Source organism: Apodemus sylvaticus, chromosome 1 (assembly GCF_947179515.1).
Source record: "Apodemus sylvaticus chromosome 1, mApoSyl1.1, whole genome shotgun sequence".
In the NCBI taxonomy this organism is placed as follows: Eukaryota; Metazoa; Chordata; class Mammalia; order Rodentia; family Muridae; genus Apodemus; species Apodemus sylvaticus.
The window spans coordinates 131,145,018-131,166,716 of NC_067472.1; positions in this window are offsets into that span (position 1 = coordinate 131,145,018).

Below are 21,699 nucleotides of genomic sequence, written 5' to 3' on the forward strand. Positions count from 1 at the left end.
ATAGCACTCAGCCTCAGAGTTTCATCTTAAAATGAATACTGAGAAGGATGAGATTTTTACAGCATCACAGAGGTTACAATGAAGCTGAGTTGCATGTTAACCAGATCTAAGCCTTTGATATTTTATTGACCAACTGTGTGATGTGTTATAGTTCCAGTTTATATTTGTACTCTCTCTCTCTCTCTCTCTCTCTCTCTCTCTCTCTCTCTCTCTCTCTCTCTCTCTCTGTATACGTGTGTGTCTCATTTGAGTGTGTGAGTGAATATGTGTCTGTGAATGAGTGTGTGTAAATGTGTGTGTCTGTGAGTGTGTGTGTGTCTGTGTGTGTGTATATGTGTGTATGTGTTTGTGTATTTTGTTTGAATACGTTTAGTTCCCATAGACTCACATAATTGAATGCTTGGCCCATGGGGAGTGGCACTATGAGGATGCATGGCCTTTTTGGAAAAGGTGTAGTCTTGTTGGAGGAAGTGTGTCATCCTGGGCTTAAGCTTTGATGTCTTCTAGTATTTAAGTTCCACCCAGTGTGGAATAGTCCTCTGGAAAAGTCCTCTAGTCTTCTGCCTGTGAGACTTTCAGCTCTTCTAGTACTATATCTATCTGAATGATGCCATGCTTCCTGCCATGAGGATAATGGACTGAATGTGTAAAATTGTAATCAGCCTTCATTAAATGTTTTCCTTTATAAGAGTTGCCTTGGAGGACTTGAGAGTTGTCTAAGCAGTCAAGGGCATTGGTTGCTCTTCCAGAGATCCTGAGTTCAATTCCTGACAACTACATGTTGGCTTACAACCATTTATAATGGATTCTGATTCCCTTTTCTGGCATTCAGGTATACATGCAGATAAAGTATTCATATACATAAAATAAACAAATCTTTAAAACAAAGAACAAAAAAGAGTTGCCTTGATCATTTAGTCCCTTCACAGAAATAAAACCCAAACTAAGGCTCTGTGTGTCTGTCTGTATGCATGTCTGAGTGCATGTATGTGTGTGTTTGTGTGTGTGTATCTGTATATGTGTGTGCATGTGCAGGTGCATATGTGTGTGGGGGGGCTATATATCTGTGTGTTTGATAGAGGGAAGCTATCTTCCCTCTATCAAACTGTATTGAACCTTCAACAATTCCTTCACCTTCTGATGTTAGTCCTCATACCCCATAGGAAAGAGGGAAGCATTCACAATTCAAATGTCTTTATTGGGAAAGTAAAGGCCTTTAGAATTCTTGGCTGAAAGGTGCTTCTTAAATCCAGTTAGATACTGCACAATGATTTGCCCTGTTTATTATAAAACACTAATCAAAATAATAAAAAAGCCACAAGAGAGAGGTCCAAGGGGTAGGGGAGGTACCTTGGTGGGAGGCAGAGTCTCTAACATATAAATCTTTGTTTCTTTGACAACACCTGTTGTCTGGCTGACAACTTGAGGAGAGAACCTTTGTCTGGCTTGTTCACTGGGCTCCACATCTGGGCATTTTCCTTTATTCTTGTCGTATGTCCAGGAATGAACTGGAGAATCCATTCTCTGAGTTTCTGATGGAACTTGGGGCAAGTTTTTATATCTGGTGTAGTAACTGCCCACTACTACAATTACCTATTTGCAATTATGGGGTCTTCCCAACTGAATCAATCTAGAGACCTCATTCTAACTATGTCACCCAATTTTCCTTCTTAGATGAAGCGTTTCTTCTTAAAAGTAAAAAAAAAAAAAGAAAGAAAAAAAAAAAGCATTTTTATCTAATTACGTCAAAGGAAGTAATTACGTCAAAGGAAGGTAGGATTCAGTGTTGAAGCCCTAAGACATATAGGGTGGTAAAGGTTCGAACTTCGGGTAGGTGCATATTGCTAACATAGGGTGCCATGAGTGTGAAGCTTCACAGAGGATCTAATATTAGCAAAGTAAATACCAGATTGTTATCATGGTCTCTATCTCCAGAAACATGAGCTGAAGAAGGCTACCATCACAGAGTATCAGGAAGAGAATGGTCTGAAAGACAGTCCTCAGCATGAAATGAACTCCCTGAGATCTTTACATCTGGATTTCTTGGCCTCCAGAAAGATGAGTAATAGATAATCATCTTCATAAGAGATTCAACATATGGCATTCTGATATCCATCCTAAGCTGCACATATAGACAGTAAGAGGCTATCACCCAGTGGGAAGGATTTTAAAAGACTAAATTTGTTGAATTCAAATGAAGCTAGGGCAATTTGGACAAGTAGGGTATAAATTTCCAGCATCAGAGAAACCAAACCAACCTTTCAGTTGTCATTTACAGAGTTGGTTAGGCCTCTAGGGCCAGGATTACTTTACTATTTGTCTTTCAATGAGATCCTTCCTCTAGTTGTGACAGAAGTATGTATGCACTGCTTGATTGTATTAGTATTATTTGTATGTTAATTACATAGTTTTTACTTTTTACTAGTCTTTTCTAATGACATATGTAATTTCAAAGACAGACGCTTCTATAAACCTACTTTCTAGAGGGCTTATTCTAAACCAAATGTGGAAAGAAAAGGAATTTACATTCATCCTTCATCAGAAAAATATGAATTTAAAAATATTACAGGTGTTTCTGTTGTCTCTTACCATATATAAACAGGGAGCTTTAGGGGAGCTGCTTGCTTTCATAGATTCCCTCCAGAAAAAGTGGGGAGCGATCTTCTTGTTTTCTTTCAGGATCTCAGGACCCTCTACTTCCTAGAGATTGGACACCCACGCAGGTAATTTATAGATAAAATTAGAAAGAAAGCCCTCACACTCCCAACTCTCTATGTACATAATAAATGTGGTTTTCTCTTTTTAAATTCTTCTTTTATGTGTCTCAGTACAGTGTCATCATTTTTTCCAACCGACTCTGAGCATTTCTCCAGTTTATTCCCAGACAGTTTATCTTTTTTGTAGCTCTTGCAAATGGATTCTTTCCTGCATTTCATTTTCTAACTTTACTGTTTGTGTCTAAGAAGCTATTGATTTTTGTATATTAATTTTAAGCAGTCAATATGTAAAATTCTTTATCATTTAAACAGCTTTGCTGCTGATTCTGTTTCCAAGTACACAATCATATCATGTGCAAATATTTTTATGTACTTCAATATCCAATAAAGTAACTTTTTTCTTATTATATTGATTTATACTATCCAAATTAAACACAAATTTATTTATTCTTGATTTTATAGTAATGCTTATATTTTACTCATTAATCATGTTTATATTTCATTTCAATGTATGTTTCACATTATTCAAACACTTACTTATATTTAAAATTTGTAATTTACTGATAATTGATTTTTTTGCTACTATGTTCAGTTGATGAAATTGAATACATCCCTAGGTATATTTAGAAAGAAATAAAAAGTACAAAATTTTATTTGTCAAATTAATAGTGAAAGTTAGGCAACTAATTAATGAAACTAGTTGAATCTATCATCTATCAAAGAAAAATCTATTTTGGGCTTTTGTTTTTATAGCATTTTTCTTTTTTCATGTAAAAAGAACATTTAATATTTACTGAGAATACTTCAATGACTCAATGTGGGGCCATCAAAATATGTTTTTTCTTTTTTTTATTCTATATATTCTTTATTACATTTCAAGGGATTTTCCCTTTCCTGGATCCCCCCTCTCTGAAAGTCTCATAAGACCTCTTCCCTCCCCCTGTTCCCCAATTCACCTCTTCCCACTTCCCTGTCCTGGTATTCCCCTACACTGCTGCACTGAGCCTTTCCAGGACCCGGGACCACTCCTTCTTCTTGGGCATCAATTGATATGTGAATTGTGTCTTAGATATTCCAAGCTTCTGAGCTAATATCCGTTTATCAGTGAGTGCATACCATGAGTGTTCTTTTGAGACTGGGTTACCTCACGTAGGATAGTGTTCTCCAGTTCCATCCATTTGTCTAAGAATTTCATGAATTCATTGTTTCTAATGGCTAAATAGTACTCCACTGTGTATATACACCACGTTTTCTGTATTCATTCCTCCGTTGAGAGACATCTGGGTTCTGTCCACCTTCTGGCTATTATAAATAGGGCTGCTATGAACATAGTAGAGCATGTATCCTTATTACACGCTGGGGAATCCTCTGGGTATATGCCCAGGAGTGGTATAGCAGGGTCTTCCAGTAGTATCATTCCCAATTTTCTGAGGAACCGCCAGACTAATTTCCAGAGTGGTAGTACCAGCTTGCAGCAGTGGAGGAGTGTTCCTCTTTCTCTACATCTTTGCCAGCACCTGTTTTCTCCTGAGTTTTTTATCTTAGCCATTCTGACTGGTGTGAGGTGAAATATCATGGTTGTTTTGATTTGCATTTTCCTGATGACGAAGGATGTTGAACATTGCTTCTCAACCATTTGATATTCCTCACTTGAAAATTCATTGTTTAGATCTGTAACCCATTTTTTAATAGGGTTATTTGGTTCTCTGGGGTCTAACTTCTTGAGTTCTTTGATTATATTGGATATTAGCCCTCTATCAGATGTACGGTTGGTGAATATTCTTTCCCAATTTGATGGATACTGCTTTGTCCTTTTAACAATGTCCTTTGCCTTACAGAAACTTTGTAGTTTTATGAGATCCCATTTGTCAATTCTTGATCTTAGAGCATAAGCTATTGTTGTTCTGTTCAGGAACTTTTCCCTTGTGCCCATGTCCTCAAGGGTCTTGCCCAGTTTCTTTTCTATTAGTTTCAGTGTGTCTGGTTTTAAATGGAGGTTCTTGATCCACTTGGACTTGAGCTTAGTACAAGGAAATAACAATGGATCAATTTGTATTCTTCTGCATGCTGACCTCCAGTTAAACCAGCACCAAGAAGCTCCACATAAAACCAGCATTTTTCAAGAGGAATTTCCAGTGGAAAAATATCTCCAACTGAAAGATGCAATATTGTTGGTAAAATGGATGAGGCCAACAAAGTCAAATTGATGTTAAAAATATACTGTTGATAAAAGCATTTCAATTAAAGTAACTGTAAAAGTTTAGGACATTTTATGTTAAAAAAAATACACATTCACCAGAAGAACATGCAGAAGGTGTTAGGAAAAAAATGGACAGGAGATGCAAACGATTTACTCAAGAAGATATTCAAATGATCAACAAAGAGAAGAAGCTCAAATTCATCACCTGGGTTGAGAAACCTAAATTTAAATCAGAAGACATATTGTCACCAGTCTCAGGTGGATGGGATCTAAGAGAAGAAACAACATGGAATGCCATACGGGAAGCAGGTAAAGGGCTTTTGTACTCAGCATGGAGTTACTGTAGATTGCTTCTGTTTGGGGATAAAGCCATCTGGCAGCATCCATTTAATTTCTAAATACATGCATGCATTTTTCACTTCAGCTGTCTTTATCCTGGGAATTCGTTTCATTGTAAGAACAATGTAACATTAGCATGTACAGGGTAGCACAACACTAGTTCTCCCCATTAGGAAGGAGTCCTGGTCTTCACAGTTGTCAGGAGTGAGTTATCAATCTGTTTAATCAGTAGACAGATGTTCTTCTGGTGATATAAAATATCTTTTAGTGAGCAAAAGACACTGTAGTGGGAGATGATTGAGGTGTCTATTCTCTGTTTTGGTGCCTGAAGTCAGGTGAGAAAAGAAAATGCCAGCTGGCCATGCACATGAGGAGAGAAACATCAGAAATGCCCTGCATGAAGTCAAACCATGATGTCCTTCTTCCCCACTCAGTGTCAGTAGCAACTTACAGAAGAGGCTAAAGCATACTCGTGGACCTGCATACTCCTAAGCATAAGATCCAGACAATTCCAAGTGGTAGGAGTGTTTACAGTTGGAGTAGTAGTTAGTAGATCCATGTTCTAACCATTAGGGGTTTTGTAAAGGCCAGAAAGGCATAGGATCTGTCAATGTCTGGCTCCCTATGTAAACTTTCAGCCAAAATAAACCAACTACAGTGTTACTGTCTGACTCACTTAAACAATTTGGGGTCACTGACATAACTACATTGTAGCTCATAATTTCTTTCTGCTCAGTCTTGTTCCTTTATCCCTCACAATGGGTGTCCTGTAAGGATCCCTAAACAAGTTTCTTGTGGGGATTCTCAAGTACCCACAATTTCTTTTTCAGAAAAATTACCACAATAATGTACAAATATTTTATATTATATATTTGTAAATCCATGCAGACTTATTTTAGTTATATACATACTTTTAAAATATGTATTCATTTACTTTATGTATATGACTACATGGTTACTGTCTTCAAACACACTAGAAGAGGACATCAGATCATATTACAGATGGTTGTAAGTCACCATGTGGTCACTGGGAATTGAACTCAAGTCTTTTTGAAGAGCACTAGTGCTCTAAACTGCTGAACCATCTCTCCAGCCCATATACAAGTTTTTTGATGATAAAACTTCTCCGGTATCAATGTGCATTCTAATTGTAGTCTAAATAGTTTGTATAATAGTCCAGCCATAGCTTATGCAAGAAAAAATGCTCTAGACTTATTCTGGGTGATGTAGAGAGTCTCCACAGTTTCTGTGAGTGCAAAGGCAATATACAGGAAATTTCATGATATCAAAATTTGTTTCAAACATCTATATCCAATGTATTTATCCATGGGTCTATTTGAATATATTTGAGTGTGTCTATGTTTGTATAAATATAGGTAATTGCATATCTGTGTTAAGTTTCTAATTACTGTGACAAAATACCTGCCACAAAACATCTTCAGTGAAGGACAAATGTATCTTGGCTCATGGTCTCACAGACTTTAGTACAATGCTGGCTCGCTCCATTGTGGTAGGGCTGCAGTGAACCAGAAAAATAGTCATGGGAAAGGTTTTTGACCACAAAACCTTGCTAATCTCAGAGAGGAAAATGGAGGCAGGAGTTGGAGGGTAGAGCTAAGGTTACCATGTGTCCACATTAACTTTTTTTTTCAATTACAGTTTGATATTTCTAGTTCTACCAACTCTGAATATTCACTTCATACTTGAATTCACCAGTGGTCAATAAATTGATGAGTTTTGAACTCTCATAACACAATAAATTACTAACTATCATTAGTGAAAATTTCTTCCATTGGGCAGGAATTTTTCAATATGGAACTTTGGACAGGGACATTTTATATACAAACCATAACCTCCCTGTTCTGATCCCTAATGGCTCATAGATAAAAATGCATTGAATCTATCTCTATGTCCAAAAGTATTTTGACACTCAAGGTAAAATCTTAGCTGTGAAACCTTCAAAAAAAGAAAACAAAAGTTACATTTAAAATGGTATAGCTTATATCCTACTATATTACAAATGGAGGACTTGGAGGATAGAGAGATTGAGTAAATCCAAAGAAAGGCTTGAAGCCTCAGGGAAAGAAATGCATTTTATTACTCTATATCTGTTTTATGGAGTGCATGGTGGAGTGATGTGAACTCCAAAGAACTTGCTCTGCCCTACTGCACCTCTACATTGCCTAGCAATCTGCAGAATGCATGGCCTCTATCCTGGGCTGATTCTGCTCACTGCCTAAAGGTTTTCTTGGCAGACATTCTCTGGCACTTCAAACTTCCTTGGTATTTTATTAAATATTCGGCTTCATTGTCCTCTTAGGGATGCCTATAGGAATCTTGACCCTGACACATATTGTTTGACCTCTTAGAATTTCTTTTGAAATCTGTGTAGAAGCTTTTATGACCTTGTAATCACCCATATTATATAATAGCTAAACAAACACTATTACACAGACTAGCAAGAGCTTGAGTGCTACCGTCTTTCCCTGAGACCTAAGCAATAGTAGCCAGAGGTTCTCAGATCATTTAGATGGTCCTGTGAAATGAGGGAATCTTGAAGATATCTTCTCCAAGCAAACTCTTCTTAAAAAGCTTTATATTTTCAGCCTATAGTAAATAGGTCTAGCTTTTCTAGATATGACATGAAAGCATCTATTGCTGCAATGCAAAACAGATTCAGTTTCATTAAGACCCCACTTTCTTAGACTCCAACATGAAATGTTTGTTTGTCTGGTCAAACAATAATTTTTTTCAACTCTTCGTGTTAGGCGTTTTCATCACAATTGTTTCTGGAAATCTGGATAAATGTACCCAGGAAAACCAATGATATAGCATGAACACTTTGTTGCCTTGAATTATTCTCCATCAGATTGATCCATTAGCTGCTTTAAAATGAACTCCTCTCATATTCCATACCCCAATCAGGATTTGAACTTGTGACTTTGCTGCCTTAGGTTACATGCCTTTATTGTAGTGACTTACTTTTGCCCAATAATATGAAGTTGACAGGTTATATCAGGGATGTAACTTCTTTGCAAGGAATGTTTTTCATTTCTTACTATGTGTTAGACAATAAGAAATGCTCAATAAATATTTAAGTTAATTTTTTTCAAAACAGGTCTTCTCTAAATAGCCTTGGTTGTCCTCAAGCTCACTCTGTAGATCATGCTTGCCCCAAACTCACAAATATCTGACTGCTTCTGCCTCCTGAGTGCTGGGATTAAAGGCATCTACCACCACTACCTGCCATTAAAATTTTCTGAAGCATATTCTTTGAAATTTTTATTTGAAAATTATAAGCTATGCTCAAAAGAGAAATCAAAATTAGAAATATTTGCATCTATGATCTTGGATATTCTCTACCTTGTTAAAAAAGGAAACCAATGCTAACATTTCATAACAATGATGAATTATAGAGTTTAGCATGTCTTTAGTGATATACCTTCAAAATCACATTTAAAATTACTTTTTCTTTCGTTCCTTTTAAAAAAGTAGTCTAGCGGCTCCTGGGCGGCAGCGGCGGCGGCGGCAGCGGCAGAAGTGGCTGCTCCAGCTGAAGGGCCATCAGCAGTGGAACCAAGGCGTCACAGGGACCAGTTAGGCCCTGCACCTACGACCACTGACCTTCGCTGACCAGCCGGGCAGCAAGCAGCTGCAGTTGTGCGGCGCCTTTCCTGCATGGAGGCCACTTCAGAACTCGGCCTCCCAACAGTCAGGAGAGGTGCATCCATCTTGGTTCCAGACTCCGGGGATCTGACAGACTGAGGTACACAAACATAATCCGAGGCCAACACCGCGGTGGTCTGAGCCCGACGGGCGTTGGCCTGCACCCAGGCCCTGGGCGGGTCGGGGGGCCATCGGGGTGCCAACCCAGCCAGGAGGTTTTTTGCCCAGGCCTGCGTGCGCGCCGCCGCCATTTTGCCTGCAGGACGACAAAGAGCTCTGGCGGGCAGACCTGTAACAGGCATAGCCTAAGGCTAACAAAGCGGGGGTCCAGGCCCCAAAAGGCACAGGACTGACCCCAAGATCTGGGCGGCTTGGTGGGCCATCTGTGAGTCAACCCGCCCAGGTGATTGTTAGCAAAGCAGACTCTCCCGGTGCTTTCAGGGAGCGCGGGTGCGCACGCCCGCCATCCTAGTCACCTGGCGGACCCAATTAACAGTCATAGCCCTAGGGGAACTTTGCTCGGACCTTGGCCTCCCAGGCTTTTGCCTGGACTCAGGGACTGGGCGGCCAGGCTAACCTTGTGTGCCACAGCCCGGTTGGCGGATCGGCTGCCCAGCGGAGTGAGCAGAACACAGGGGAGGTCACAGTAGCATACACCGTCGGCACTCCCTGGGGGTGCACACAGGCTCCATCTGGTCCACAGACACAATCTGGGGCAAGGCCTCAGGCAGAAGCCCTCAGCTCTACCCTCTCCGCTTCCGGATCCAGATCAGTCTGGGCGGCAGCATCACATATCCAAGTCCTGCAAGTGGCTAGCTGGGCTTCCGGGCGGCCAGCTGGGAGAAGTCAGTGTGCTCCAGTGAATCCAGCGGGCCCCAGCAGGAGCCTTCGGGTGCCTGCTTTGGGATCTGAACAGCCTGGGCAGCAGCACACTGTCTACAAGCAGTGCAGGAGGTAAGCTGTGCACCAGAGGCCAACTGGGAAGGGGCAGCTTGCACTGGTGAGCCCAGCACTGACAAGATAAACTAACACCAGTGAGAACTAGATGGCAAAAGGCAAACGCAGGAATGTCACTAACAGAAATCAAGGCAATATGGCAACATCTGAACCCAATTCTCCTCTACCAACATGTCCTGGATACCCCATCACACCAGTAAAACAAGATTTGGATTTAAAATCACTGGTCATGATGCTGGTACAGGAACACATGAAGGACATACATAAAGAAATTCAGGAGAAAATGGATCAAAAGTTAGAAGCCCTTGCAAGGGAAACACAAAAATCACTGAAAGAAATCCAGGAGAATACAAAAGCCAACAAGGAGGAAATGCAAAAAACACTTAAAGAAATACAGGAGAACTTTGGTCAACAGGCTGAGGTCATGAAAGACGAAACACAAAAATCTCTTAAAGAAATACAGGAGAACTTTGGTCAACAGGCTGAGCTCATGAAAGAGGAAACACAAAAATCTCTTAAAGAATTACAGGAAAACACAAACATGCAAGTGAAGGAGCTAAGCAAAACCATCCAGGATCTAAAATCAGAACTAGAAACAACTAAGAAAACTCAAAGGGAGACAACTTTGGAGATAGAAAGCCTTGGGAAGAAATCAGGGGACAGAGATGCAAATATCAACAACAGAATACAAGAGATAGAAGAAAGAATCTCAGATGCTGAAGATTCCATAGAAACCATGGACTCAACAGTTAAAGAAAATGCAAAATGCAAAAAGCTTGTAACCCAAAATATCCAGGAAATCCAGGACACAATGAGAAGACCAAACCTAAGGATTATAGGCATAGATGAGAGTGAAGATTTACAACTTAAAGGGCCAGCAAGCATCTTCAATAAAATTATGGAAGAAAACTTCCCTAACCTAAAGAGAGAGATGCCCATGAATATACAAGAAGCCTACAGAACTCCAAACAGACTGGACCAGAACAGAAATACTTCCCGACACATAATAATCAAAACACCAAATGTTCTAAACAAAGAAAGAATACTAAAGGCAGTAAGAGAAAAAGGCCAAGTAACATATAAAGGAAGACCTATCAGAATCACAGCAGACTTTTCACCTGAGACTATGAAGGCTAGAAGGTCCTGGGCAGATCTCATGCAAACTCTAAGAGAACACAAATGCCAACCAAAACTACTATATCCAGCAAAACTCTCAATCACCATAGATGGAGAAACTAAGATATTTCATGACAAAACCAAGTTTACCCAATATCTATCCACAAACCCGGCCCTAAAAAGGATAATAGGAGGACAACACCAATACAAGGAGGGAAAATTCACCCTGGAAAAAGCAAAATAGTAACCTTTCATCAAACCCAAAAGAAGTTAAGCATTCAAATTTAAAAAATAACGTCAAAAATGATAGGAAGTAACAATCACTATTCCTTAATATCTCTTAACATCAATGGACTTAATGCCCCAATAAAAAGACACAGACTAACTGAATGGATACGTAAACAGGACCCTACATTTTGCTGCTTACAGGAAACACACCTCAGGGTCAAAGACAAACACTACCTTAGAGTAAAAGGCTGGAAGACAATTTTACAAGCAAATGGTCTCAGGAAACAAGCTGGAGTAGCCATTTTAATATCAGATAAAATTGACTTTCAACCCAAAGTCATCAAAAGAGACCCTGAGGGACACTTCTTGCTGGTCAAAGGAAAAATACAACAAGAAGAACTCTCAATCCTGAACATCTATGCCCCAAATGCAAGGGCACCCTCTTTCGTAAAAGAAACTTTATTAAAACTAAAAGCACACATTGCACCTAACACAATAATTGTGGGTGACTTCAACACTGCACTTTCCTCAATGGACCGATCAGGAAAACAGAAACTAAACAGGGACACAATGAAACTAACTGAAGCTTTGGACCAATTAGATTTAACAGATATATATAGAACATTCTATCCTAAAACAAAAGAATATACCTTTTTCTCAGCACCTCATGGTACCTTCTCCAAAATCGACCATATAATTGGTCACAAGACAGACCTCAACAAATATAAGAGGATCGAACTAATCCCATGCCTCCTATCTGATCACTATGGAGTAAAAGTGGTCTTCAATAGCAACAGAAACAACAGAAAGCCCACACACACGTGGAAACTGAACAATACTCTACTCAATGATACCTTGGTCAAGGAAGAAATAAAGAAAGAAATTAAAGACTTTTTAGAACACAATGAAAATGAAAACACAACATACCCAAATCTATGGGACACAATGAAAGCAGTGCTAAGAGGAAAACTCATAGCCCTGAGTGCCTCCAAAAAGAAAATGGAGAGAGCATACATTACCAGCTTAATGACACACCTGAAAGCCCTAGAACAAAAAGAAGCTATTTCGCCCAGGAGGAGTAGAAGGCGGGAAATCATCAAACTCAGGGCCGAAATCAATCAAGTAGAAACAAAGAGAACCATACAAAAAATCAACAATACCAGGAGCTGGTTTTTTGAGAAAATCAACAAGATAGATAAACCCTTAGCCAGACTGACCAAAGGGCACAGAGAAAGTATCCAAATTAACAAACTTAGAAATGAAAAGGGAGATATAACAACGGAAACTGAGGAAATCCAAAAAATCATCAGATCCTACTACAAGAGCCTATACTCAACACAACTGGAGAATCTGGAGGAAATGGACAATTTCCTTGACAGATACCAAATACCAAAATTAAATCAGGACCAACTCGACCATCTAAACAGTCCCATAATGCCTAAAGAAATAGAAGGAGTCATAGAAAGTCTTCCAACCAAAAAAAGCACAGGACCAGATGGCTTCAGTGCAGAATTCTACCAGACCTTCAAAGAAGAGTTAACACCAATACTCTTCAAACTATTCCACAAAATAGAAACAGAAGGAACACTACCCAATTCCTTCTACGAAGCCACAATTACGCTGATACCAAAGCCACACAAAGATCCAACAAAGAAAGAGAACTTCAGACCAATTTCCCTTATGAACATCGATGCAAAAATACTCAATAAAATTCTTGCCAACCGAATCGAAGAACACATCAAAACGATCATCCACCATGATCAAGTAGGCTTTATCCCGGGAATGCAGGGTTGGTTCAATATACGGAAATCCATCAATACAATCCACTACATAAACAAACTCAAAGAACAAAACCACATGGTCATTTCATTGGATGCTGAAAAAGCATTTGACAAAATTCAGCATCCCTTCATGCTTAAAGTCTTGGAGAGAACAGGAATTCAAGGCCCATACCTAAACATAGTAAAAGCAATATACAGCAAACCGGTAGCCAGCATCAAACTAAATGGAGAGAAACTTGAAGCAATCCCACTGAAATCAGGGACCAGACAAGGCTGCCCCCTTTCTCCTTATCTTTTCAATATTGTACTTGAGGTACTAGCTCGGGCAATTCGACAACATAAGGAGGTCAAAGGGATACAAATTGGAAAGGAAGAAGTCAAACTATCATTATTTGCAGACGACATGATCGTCTACCTAAGTGACCCAAAGAACTCCACTATAGAGCTCCTACAGCTGATAAACAACTTCAGCAAAGTGGCAGGTTATAAAATCAACTCCAGCAAATCAGTGGCCTTCCTATACTCAAAGGATAAGCAGGCTGAGAAAGAAATTAGGGAAATGACCCCCTTCACAATAGCCACAAACAGTATAAAGTATCTTGGGGTGACTCTTACCAAAAATGTGAAAGATCTGTATGACAAGAACTTCAAGACTCTGAAGAAGGAAATGGAAGAAGACCTCAAAAAATGGGAAAACCTCCCATGCTCATGGATCGGTAGAATCAATATAGTTAAAATGGCCATTTTGCCTAAAGCACTATACAGATTCAATGCAATACCCATCAAAATCCCAACTCAATTCTTCACAGAGTTAGAAAGAGCAATTATCAAATTCATCTGGAACAACAAAAAACCCAGGATAGCTAAAACTATTCTCAGCAACAAAAGGAAATCTGGGGGAATCAGTATCCCTGACCTCAAGCAATACTACAGAGCAATAGTGTTAAAAACTGCATGGTATTGGTACAGTGACAGGCAGGAGGATCAATGGAACAGGATTGAAGATCCAGAAATGAACCTACACACCTATGGCCACTTGATCCTCGACAAAGAGGCTAAAAACATCCAATGGAAAAAAGATAGCCTTTTCAACAAATGGTGCTGGTTCAACTGGAGGTCAGCATGCAGAAGAATGCGAATTGATCCATCCTTGTCTCCTTGTACTAAGCTCAAATCCAAATGGATCAAGGACCTCCACATAAAGCCAGACACTCTGAAGCTAATAGAAAAGAAACTGGGGAAGACCCTTGAGGACATTGGTACAGGGAGAAAGTTTCTGAACAGAACACCAATAGCGTATGCTCTAAGAGCAAGAATTGACAAATGGGACCTCATAAGGTTACAGAGTTTCTGTAAGGCAAAGGACACCATCAAGAGGACAGATCGGCAACCAACAAATTGGGAAAAGATCTTCACCAATCCTACATCAGATAGAGGGCTAATATCCAATATATATAAAGAACTCAAGAAGTTAGACTCCAGAAAACCAAACAACCCTATTAAAAAATGGGGTACAGAGTTAAACAAAGAATTCTCACCTGAAGAACTTCGGATGGCGGAGAAGCATCTTAAAAAATGCTCAACTTCATTAGTCATTAGGGAAATGCAAATCAAAACAACCCTAAGATTTCATCTTACACCAGTCAGAATGGCTAAGATTAAAAATTCAGGAGACAGCAAGTGTTGGAGAGGGTGTGGAGAAAGAGGAACACTCCTCCACTGCTGGTGGGGTTGCAAATTGGTACAACCACTCTGGAAATCAGTCTGGCGGTTCCTCCGAAAACTGGGCACCTCACTTCCAGAAGATCCTGCTATACCACTCCTGGGCATATACCCAGAAGACTCCCCACCATGTAATAAGGATACATGTTCTACTATGTTCATAGCAGCCCTATTTGTAATTGCCAGATGCTGGAAAGAACCCAGGTGTCCCTCGACAGAAGAGTGGATGCAAAAAATGTGGTATATCTACACAATGGAGTACTATTCAGCCATTAGAAACAATGAATTCATGAAATTCTTAGGCAAATGGATGGAGCTAGAGAATATCATACTAAGTGAGGTAACCCAGACTCAAAAGGTGAATCATGGTATGCACTCACTAATAAGTGGATATTAACCTAGAAAACTGGAATACCCAAAACATAATCCACACATCAAATGAGGTACAAGAAGAAAGGAGGAGTGGCCCCTGGTTCTGGAAAGACTCAGTGAAACAGTATTCAGCAAAACCAGAACGGGGAAGAGGGAAGGGGTGGGTGGGAGGACAGGGGAAGAGAAGGGGGCTTGCGGGACTTTCAGGGAGTGGGGGGGCTAGAAAGGGGGAAATCATTTGAAATGTAAATAAATTATATCGAATAATAAAAAAAAAAGTAGTCTAGCTATGTACTCATGCTCCAATTGTTAGGGTAGCCACATGAACACAAAGCTGCACACCTGCTACAAATATGTACAGAGTTGTCCAGGTTCCATGAGTTTGTAGGCTTTCTGTTTTTCTGTTGTCTTTGAAGTCCTACCTTTATACATGGTTGTACTATAAGGAGTTGTTTCAATTCTTATTCCTTTTTTTTTGGTTATATCTGCCAGTATTTATTTTAATACAAATAAAAATTGTGAACATAACAATATCCAACTTGTAATTGTCTATTACTGTTATTTATTTTTTATTTTTTATTAGATATATGATTTATTTACATTTCAAATGATTTCCCCTTTCCTGGTCCCCTTCTCCCCAAAAGTCCCATTAGCACTCTCCTCTCCCCCTGTTCCCCAATCAACCCCCTCCTGATTCCCTGTCCTGGTATTCCCCTACACTGCTGCATCAAGCCTTTTCAGGACCAGGGGCCTCTCCTTCCTTCTTCTTGGGCATCATTTTATTTGTGAATTGTGTTGGGTATTCTGAGCTTCTGGGCTAATATCCACTTATCAGTAACTGCATACCATGGGTGTTCTTTTGTGATTGGGTTACCTCACTCAGGATGGTATTTTTCAGTTCCACCAATTTGCCTAAGAATTTTATGAATTCATTATTTTTAATAGCTGAGTATTATTCCATTGTGTAAATATTCCTCATTTTCTGTAACCATTTCTCCATTGAGGGACATCTGGGTTCTTTCCAGCTTCTAGCCATTATAAATAGAGCTGCAATAAACATGGTGGAGCATGTGTCCAAGGACCTCCACATAAAACCAGACACACTGAAACTAATAGAAAAGAAACTGGGGAAGAGTCATGGGCACAGGGGGAAATTTCCTGAACAGAACACCAATAACTTATGCTCTAAGATCAAGAATTGACAAATGGGACCTCATAAAATTGCAAAGTTTCTGTAAGGCAAAGGGCACTGTAAATAGGACAAAATGGCAACCAACAAATTGGGAAAAGATCTTTACCAACACTACATCCGACAGAGGACTAATAGATAAGGTATACAAAAAACTCAAAAAGTTGACTCAAGAGAGACAAATAACCCTATTTAAAAATCGGGTACAGAGCTAAACAAAGAATTTTCACCTGAGGAGTATCGAATGGCTGAGAATCACCTAAAGAAATGTTCAACATCCTTAGTCATCAGGGAAATGCAAATCAAAACAACCCTGAGATTTCACCTCATGCCAGTCAGAATGGCTAAGATCAAAAATTCAGGAGACAGCAGGTGCTGGTGAGGATATAGAGAAAGAGGAACACTCCTCCACTGCTGGTGGGATTGCAAGCTGGTACAAGCGCTCTGGAAATCAGTCTGGTGGTTCCTCAGAAAACTTGGCATGATACTACTGGAAGACCCTGTTATACCACTCCTGGGCATATACCCAGAGGATTCCCCAGCATTTAATAAGGACAGTTTCTCAACTCTTATTTCTACTGGGACTTGCTTTGTGACCAACTACATGGTCAGTTTTAGAGAAAGTTCCATGAGGTGCTGATAAGAACCTCCTGTTTTATGTTCTTTTGTGTTTGGGTGAAATGTTCTGCAGATATCTGTTAGATTCAATTGGTTTACAACCTCTGTTAGTTTCATTATTTCTCTTCAGTTTCTGTCTCAGAGACCTGTCCATTGGTGAAAGTGTGGTGGTAAATTCTCTCACTATTAGTATATATGTATATATATATATATAGTTTGATGTGAAATTTAAGGTTTCATAATGTTACTTTTATAAATGCAGGTGCCTATGAATTTTGGTAATAGATGTTCAAAATTGAGATGTCTTCTTGATGGATTTTTCTTTGATGAGTTTGAGATATCCTTACCCATATCTTTTGATTAATTTGGTTGAAATTCTATTTTATTAGATATTAGAATGTCCACTTTAGCTTGCTTCTTGGGTCTGTTTGTTTGGAAAACCTTTTCCACCTCTTTACTATGAGGGAGTCTTTATCATTGTTGCTGAGCTGTGTTTCTTGTATGCAGCAGAATATTGGATCCTGTTTATATATCCATTCTGTTAGCCAGTGTCTTTTATTGGGGAATTGAGTTCATTGATGTGGAGAGATATTAATGTCTAATGATTATTAATTCCTATTATTCTGATATTGATATTTTAGTGTTTAGTATATATATATATTATATATATATATATATATATATATATATATATATATATATATATATATATATATATATATATATAGTGTGTGTGTGTGTGTGTGTGTGTGTGGTGTTCATGTGTTTGTATGTGCTTTCCTTATTTTGTTTTTATTTATTTCCTGGATTTTCTTAGTTGTGGTTAGCCTCCTTGAGTTGGGGTTCTCCTTCCAGTATTTTTTGTAGTGCTGCATTTGCTGCCTATAGTAGTCTAGGTTGGAATATGTGGTTTCTAAGAAGGTAAAAGACATTTGTCCAAGTTCTTCTTGATTTTACAGTCTCTTTTGAGAATTTGGTTGTAATTCTAATAGATCTACCTATGTATGTTACTTGGCCTTTTCCCCACGTAGCTTTAAATATTCTCTTTGTTCTGTAGATTTAATGTTTTGATTATAATGTGGAAGGAGGATTTTCTTTTCTGGTCCAATCTAATTGCTGTTCTGTTAGCTTGTATGTTTACAGGCCTTTTTTTCTTTATGTTGGTAAAGTTTTCTTCTACAATTTTGTTGAAAATATTTTCTGTGCCTTGGAACTGGGACTCTTCATTCATCTTCTTCTTTTCCTGTTATCCTTAAGCTAGGACTTTTTATAGTATCCCAGATTTCCTGGATTGTTTTGCACCACAATATTTCTTTGACTGATGTATCAATTTCTTTTATTGTGTCTACACCTGAGATTTTTTTCTTCCATCTTTTGTATTCTGTAGGTGATGCTTACATCTGTTGTTCCTGTTCTGTTCTCTAGGTTTTTCATTTCCAGGATTCCCTCAATTTGTGTTTTCTTTATTACTTCTATTTCCATTTCCAGGTCATTCACAATTTTATTTCTTTATTTTACCTATTTAATTGTATTTTCCCGTCTTTCTTTCAGGTCTTTGCTTCCTCTTTAAAGGTTTCTATCATCTTTATAAGATTAGATTTAAGATCATTTCCTTGTGTTTCAGTTGTGATAGGATAGCCAGTGCTTGCTTTATAAAGATAGCTGTGATCTGAGAGTGTCAGATTACCCTGACTCTTGTTCTTATTGATTGTGCTCTTAAATTGACCTTTAGCAATTAGGTTGTCCCCGGATGTTCCTATAGTGTCAGGTCTTGGAAAGGCTTGCTTAACCTGCACATTTCTGATGCAATAGGCTCCTGGAGTAGTGACAGGACAATGGAGCTTGGGGACAACACTGCAGTTGGTCATGCCCTGGGGGCACTAGGCAGTAAAGTGACTGGGGCAGGGCTCTAACCTGGATGATTCTTGTATAGCAGGCCTGTTGATGTCAGGCAGAACTGTGGCCAGATCCTTTTTTTTTTTTTAAATATATGATATTTTAATCATGTTTTCCTTCTTTCCCAGCTTCTCCTAGATCCTCCCTATTTCAAACCAACAGTATCAACATTATTATTATTCTCTCTCTCTCTCTCTCTCTCTCTCTCTCTCTCTCTCTCTCTCTCTCTTCAACTATGTTCAATGCAATTTTATTTATAACATCCAGAAACTGGAAACATCCCATATGTCTCTCAACCAAAATAATAATAATAATAATAATAATAATAATAATAATAATAATAATAACAATAACTGGTTAAGGAAAATATGGTAAATTTATACACTGGAAATTACTCAGCTATTAAAATCAAAGACATCATGAAATTTGCAGGTATGTGGATGGAATTAGAAAATACCATCCTGAATGAGGTAATCCAGATCCAGAAAGACACACATGATGTGTACTCATTTATAAGAGGATATTAAGCATAAAGTATAAGATAAGCATGCTTTTCTCCAGAGATCCAAGAAACAAGGAGGACCCAGGGAAGATGCTGACATCTCACATAGAAGGACAAGTAAAATGAACATCAGAAGTTGATGGAGAAAGTGAGATGGGTGGGAGAGGCAGTTGAGAGAAGAATGGAGATGGGAAATCAAGTGTGGTGAGAGGGGTTGGAGGTGAGAGGGCTAGGAGAGAAGAAGGAAATCAGAGTGTGTATGGGAGCATCTCTGAGACATGTTAGATATCTAGGATGGGGGAGAACTCTGCAAGCATATGGAGATGACCCTAGCTGAGACTCCTAGTGGTGGAGTATACAGAGACAGAAGTAACCACCTCCTGTAGAGAAGCAGGACTTTCAGTGGGGTGAGGGGCACACCAACTCACCCACACTTTCAACCTAAAATTTGCCCTACTTACAAAGTAAAAATGGAGCAGGGTTTTAGGGGGCTCACAGAGCCTTTACTACCAGTCAAAGGGAATGTATGAACTGTGTCTAGATCCCTATCTATGTGTGGCAGAGTCCCCACTTGGTTTTTAAGTGGGTTCCCTAACAACTGGAAAAGGATCTCCCCCTGTCTCTGTTGCCTGCCTGTAGATCCTTTTTCCACACCTGGGCTTTTTTTGTCTGACCTCAGTGGGAGAGGATATTCCTGGGCCTGAAATGACTTGATGTAGTAAGGTTGATTGGTATTGCAGCTGAGGGAACTCTCCCTTCTCAGAGAATGAGAGAGGAAAATGGGAGGGAGGCTGAATGAGGGGCACTTAGAGAAGAGGAGGTCTGAGATTGGAATTTAAAGTGAATAAAGAGATTAATTAATGAAAAATGTAATAATGTTTTTCTCCTTTCCAAACTCCACTCAGATCCTACTCCCTCTACCCGGTCTGCTTCAGTGTTCTTTCACGTCTCGTTCACTCACCTCTTCTTTCTCTTTCTATTCTTTAAAAAGCAAACAAACAAAAAGATGAAAACATAAAATATAAAAAAAGAACCTCAAAGCAATGAAAACAAAAAAAGGCAGTAACCTAATAAGATGAAAAAATATAGCAAATCAAAATTTTAAAAAATACAGTAAAATACCATTGAGTTCATTTATGTCAGGCAGCTACTGCTGGTGCTAGGGTGGAGTATGGTTGATAATTTCAATGAAATTCCATTAGAGAAAATGTTTTTTCCTTGTGATCGTGTATCAGCTTCAGATAACTACTTGGTTAGGGATGGACCCCTGTTCTCTTTCCTCAGTACTGGAATCAGAACTTGCCTGAATCTGTTTAGGTATTGTTCCTGCTACCACAGTCTCTGTGAGTTAATACGTATATCAGTTTTATTGTGTCTGGAAGACATCATTTTTATGGAGTCATTTACTGCATCTGCCTCTTATAATCATTCTGCATCTGCTTCTACGTGTATTCCAGGCCTTGAAGAGAGAGGTTAGATGGTGACATCACATTTATAACCAAATGCTTCAGAACATCTATCATTGTACATTGTCTACGTGTGGTTTTCTACATAAATTCATGTTTGCTACAAGAATGAGGTAGTTGTCACCAGAGAATCATACTATGTCATTAGGAGTAATATTATTTCTGTGTTCCTTTAGCAGAGTGACAATATTGAGTCTCTACAAGGCCAGTGACGTGCCTTATTCCACATGCTTGGATACATGAGCAGTCTCATACGTGGGTTCCATCTCACGGAGTAAACTTTAAATTCAAATTTAAAAAGTGGTTGGTGACTCTGATAACAATTGTGCCACTCTTGAACCATTAGGTCTTGCCAGCAGGCCATTATTGTAGGCCACTGGATTTGTAGCTAGGTGAAATCGATGATTACCTTTCTCCTCTAGTGGCATGCAGAGTGCCCTCCAGCACCATGAATTCTAATCATTAGAGGAAAAGCTTCTAGTTAGGCACCAGTTGAACTCTTTTATATTTCATGGTGCAAGTGTCCTCTTCAGCAACAGGGCCTTACTATTAGGTTGTAGAGAGGAACCAGTAGACTTGGCAATTGCCTGTGGAGTTTGATAGGCTCAATAGGATCCCTTTAGTCCATGACTCAACTAGTTAAAACCCATTTCCCACACTGGGATTTTTACTTTGTGTCATAAGAAGTCTAGTTGGGGCATTTATTTCCTGCATCCTTTGGTGGCTACACTTAGGCTACATATAGATTCATTTTATATATTATATATTCTTAAAGCTTCTAAAAGAGAAAGTTTCCATTCGGGTTTTTAAATGGCATTTAGTATTAGTTTATTCCTCCTCAGATGGCCTCCCTTACCCTGTACTGGGAGACAACCCTCCATATTTAAATACTCCTATTATAGTTGTACGGTTGTGGGTCATGTGTCCACG